The sequence below is a fragment of the Herpailurus yagouaroundi genome, unplaced genomic scaffold (genome assembly GCF_014898765.1).
Source record: "Herpailurus yagouaroundi ecotype Mexico unplaced genomic scaffold, PumYag 214, whole genome shotgun sequence".
NCBI lineage: Eukaryota > Metazoa > Chordata > Mammalia > Carnivora > Felidae > Herpailurus > Herpailurus yagouaroundi.
This window is the reverse complement of record NW_024412445.1, coordinates 5,452,172-5,456,889: the sequence shown is the minus strand read 5'-3', so window position 1 is coordinate 5,456,889 and position 4,718 is coordinate 5,452,172. Positions and strand designations below refer to the sequence as shown.

General features: G+C 51.8%; 1 non-coding gene across 1 annotated transcript; it reads right to left on the bottom strand.

The window, feature by feature from the left end:
* Positions 1-1,209: 1,209 nt before the first annotated feature.
* TRNAR-UCG (transfer RNA arginine (anticodon UCG)) lies at positions 1,210-1,294 on the bottom strand. The gene has a single exon. It is a non-coding gene; the product is annotated as a tRNA-Arg (tRNA).
* Between the last annotated feature and the right edge of the window lie 3,424 nt (positions 1,295-4,718).

Here is a 4,718-nt window from a genome sequence, read left to right as displayed (position 1 = left end):
ATGTGTGTGTGCATGTATTTGTGTGCGTGTGGGTATTGTGTGTGTGCGTGTAGCCATGTGTGAGTGAGTGTGTGTGTGTATGCATGTGTGCACATGCATGAGGGTGTGCGTGTGCGTGCCTGGATATGTGGGGATCAATGTCAAGTTTAAAATCACTTGCAGCACTTGGCAGAGAAGCAGATTCCCAAATCAGATCCTGGAAGTTTTTTCAAGCCCAGCGTTTTGGGAGCTGAGTGTAAAAATAGCTCGGGTGAGAGGGACAATAGGCAGAAGTGTATACTTTTGTTCGTGTGGCTGATGTTCGAGACTTAAATGTAGTTTTGTTGGCTGGAGCCCTCTTCATTGAAAGCACAATCCACTGATGTGCAGTAAACAAACCATTAGGTGGGAAGGAGACTGGGTCCCTGTGGCAAAAAGTGGGACATCGGCCACGGAGGCTAGCTGCTGACCGAGACCCCCGTCCACCTACCTGTCTTCCCCTCCCGCTGTCTGCAATTCTCATGGACACTTATTTCGGGGTGGGATTGAAAACTTTCTCCTCCTCTGCTTCCAAATGACCACCGTAAAGGTTACCCGTCTCCTGACAACGCCTGCAGAAAGGATGACGTAGAAGTGGTTTGCTTTAAAAACCGTTCATGAGTGGCGCCTGGGTGGCTCAGTCGGTTAAGCATCTGACTTTGGCTCAGGTCACGATCTTATGGTTTGGGAGTTCAAGCCCCGCATTGGGCTCTGTGCTGACAGCTCAGAGCCCGGAACCTGCTTCGGATTCTGTGTCTCCTTCTCTCCCTGCCCCTCCCCTGCTCATGCTCTGTCTCTCTCAGTCTCAGAAATAAGTGTTTAAAAAAAACAAGCGTTCATGAAAAAAATAAATAAATAAAAAGCATTGATGAGGGGGTCATGAGGTGTGAGTGTTTCTCTTGTCCAGCCGCCGTAGATCAGTCCCCTTTACCACTTCCCAGATGTGTCTATACCGATCCACAGTGGGAAAACACGTCCTACGTGGTGAGGTTAGCGTGTATCACGTCTCCAACATTCACAGAGCAGCAAAAGCTAGTTTGGAAACTTCGCTACTTTACTTTCTTTAATTAAAAAAAATTTTTTTTTGTTTTATTTTTGAGAGAGAGACAGAGTATGAGAGGGGGAGGGGCAGAGAGAGAGAGGGAGACACAGAATCCGAAGCAGACTCCAGGGTCCGAGCCGTCAGCGCAGAGCCCGACGCGGGGCTCGAACCCACGGACCGCGAGATCGTGACCCGAGCCGAAGTCGGACGCTCAACCGACTGAGCCACCCAGGCGCCCCCATTCTTTTTCTTTTCTTTTTAAGTTTATTTATTTTGATGGGGGGAGGGGCAGAGAGCAGGAGAGACAGAATCTCAAGCTCGACGTGGGGCTCGACCTCATGAACCGAGAGATCACGACCTGAGCCGAAATCAAGAGTCATCCCCTCAACTGACTGAGTCACTGAGGCGCCCCTGTGCTCATCTGTTCTGACACCAGGGGACCTTGAAGGAGCAGATGGTTAACCCCCCCCACCTGGCATCCAGCTGGGGGCTAAACAAGTGTCGCAAAGCACCCCCGCCCCCGCCACGTCCTTAGCTCATTTGCGGCCTATGCAAGTCAAACATCCCTCGATCTGTTTTCTTCTGATAGTTTTAAAACTTGTTTGAGTCTGTCTCACAAAAATAGTTGAGCCCTCTTGATGATGTTTTACTTGACCTGTGCGGAACCCTCCCCCTGCCCCCACCCTGTCAGTTACACCCAACCATTAGAACTGATATCCGCAAAGTTGGAAAAACAGGGCTTTTGTGGAAAACATTGCTCTGGAGAGGGCACATCTGAGTGGGAGTCGCCGGGGGAAAATTCCATGTTTGAAATGTTTCCTTGATGTTTACCGCTCGTTTTGTGACTTTAAAATGATACGGTATCTGTATGTCAGTCAGGGTTTGGACTTTAACTGGCGAGGTTGGTGGGAAGCAATGAATGAGCTGTTTTGTTTTGTTTTGTTGTTGAGCTTTTAAAATTTTATTTAGAGAGAGCAAGTAGGCAGGGAGGGGCAGAGGAGGAGAGCGAGAGAATTCCAGGCAGGCTCCACGCTCAGTGTGGAGCCTGACGCAGGGCTCGATTCCCTGACTCTGGCATCACGACCTGAGCCGAAATCAAGAGTCGGACTCTCCGCTGACTGAGCCACGCAGGCGCCCCGGCCAACTTCCTCTTAAAATGACTCTATTTTTTAGCTAAGGGAAGGTTACGACGCTGAACAGGCTGACCCCACCTCTGTTTCTGCCTCTCCTTCAGCCCACAAGGCTTGGGGGGGGGGGGTGCCACCCACCGCCTCCTACCCCACATTGCACCCTTGCTGTTCACCTCAGGGCACATGTGCGTGTTGACCTTGTCACTGGATTTGGATGACAGGCTTTCCCGCCCACATTCAACCCACATCCAGATTTTTATAAAGGGCGTAACATGTATCTGCACCTCTGTCCATGCAAATGGGTGTAGGAGCACAGCCCTGAAATTACCGTGTGTTGTATTAACTTTGTAACCAGGCTCCGGTGGCCATCCCTTTATTGCATTTTCAAACACAGCAGCTCCAGAGTAGAAGTTTCTATGGCGGTGATGGCAACATCCATAGCTCAGTTCCAAGAACACGGCTTCGAGTGATGCATGGTCACTGTCACAGACCGGCTTTGGGAAGACGGAGCCAGCGAGTTAGCTCGTGCTTGACGCGGGTCAAGTCCTATGTTTTGAAAGCACGACCATCACCAGCATTGTGACTCTTCGGGAAATAACGGATGGTCTGCTCCCTTTGTCTTACCAGCAGAATGTCTTCCGGCGGGATTTCCCATCCAGGTTGACCTCTAAGAAGTGATGGCGCCCTTGCTTTATTTCTGTGGCGCCTCCGCATTGATTATCCTGGGGGTGAGGCCAGACGCCCGCCCCTTGTTAGCCAGCCAGCCCGTCCACGATTATTCCGTAAGCATCTCCTAGCCCCGGGGAGAATCCAGAGAGGGACCAGGCCAAGACGAGACATAAAAGATCCCTTAAAACCAACCTAAAGGAAGGTCTTCTGGCCATGACTGTGGACAGGGGGAGATGAGGAAAAGCTTACCACGCTTTGCATTGAGGCTGACAACTAGATAAAATGCATAGGTGGGGAGTCAGAGACCCAGCACTATGGGAGGGGCCGCTGTGAGTAGAAGAGGGTGTGAGGATCCAGGATCCTTCCTTCGTAGGACGATGGGCGGACAGACCTCCGGCTGACTGAAGGGGGGAGACTGTGGGGCTGTGCAGCTTTACTTATTTATTTATTAATGTATTATTTATTAATTTACTTAAAAGCGTATTTATTTTTGAGGGAGAGAGGGAGCCACAGAATGCGAAGCAGGCTCCAGGCTCTGAGCTGTCAGCACGGAGCCTGACGTGGGGCTCGAACTCACGAACCGTGAGATCGTGACCTGAGCCGAAGTCGGACGCTCAACTGACTGGGCCACCCTGGTGCCCCTATTTTTTTATTCATTTTTATAATGTTTTATTTATTTTTGAAAGAGAGAAAGAGAGCGCAGAGGAGGGGCAGAGAGAGGGGGGGAACAGAGGATCGGTCCAAAGCAGGCTCTGAGCAGACAGCAGAGAGACCGATGTGGGCCTTGAACTCACGCTGTGAGGTCATGACCCGAACAGCACGTGTTTAGATGCCCAATGTGGTGGTGCCAGGAGTGGAGGGCCAGCCTGGGAGTCTGGATTTCATCTTAAAGACGTAAGGGATCGGTCAGTGTTGAGCAGAAGAGTGCCATCCTCACGGACAGAGTGTGTTCTTAGGAGTTTAGCCTGAAGCCAGGATGTGAGAGGCCCAGAGAGGAAAAGGGAGTGTCTGGGAACCAGCCGGGACAGCCAGCGTTCCAGTAGCCCAGGCGCTGACCTTGCCTCCACCGAGGTGAATGGAAAGGAAGGGATGGTGTTAAGAGACGCCAGGTGCACAACTCTGGGAGCCACAGGTCACAGAGTGGCGCAACTCCAAACATGGGTAACTGGGAGAGGTCTGTGGCCTTTGGAGCTACGATGGTGGGAGCTGGGAGGAGGGGAATGAGGAAGTTTGGAAGAAAGCTCTTCACTTACTCATAATGAGTGTGAGGCAGGTGAAGGACAGGCTGAGATAATCAGGCAGGACTCCTGTCTTCCAGGTGCTTAAATCCAGCGGAGGACAGGGGGACAGAGCAGGCTTGACACGCACAGCCAGGGAAGCTCAGAGTGGGGCGCCCTGGGTCAGGGCAGGAGAGAGGAGGAGGCCTCACGGAGAAAGCCACGAACAGCTCTGTGAGGACTTGGGCGGCATGGGTCCCGTGTCCTGTCCCGCGCCCAGGTCCCACGCAGCAACCACAGCCGGTGTTGTTGGGTGCTTACCGAGCACTGTTGAAAGTGCTTGCGTGGGTCCCCTCACTGTATTCCTTAAAACAGTCCAGGAGGTGTGTGCTACTGTTTCTCCCATTTGTGAATGAGGAACGTGGGACATAGAAAGGTTCATCAGTGATAGCAGGGTCAGCGTGGTGGCACAGTTAACCTGGCACAGTTCTTAACCCCTCCACGTAGTCTTTAGATATTGGCAGTAAGATTGCTCTGGGCCACAAAGACAGTTCTAGGTTGAAGTCTGAGACATGGGGAGGGTTTTCTAGGAGACATGAAGTGGGAACAAAGTCAGGTCCTTGGGGAGGTGCAGATTTTGTG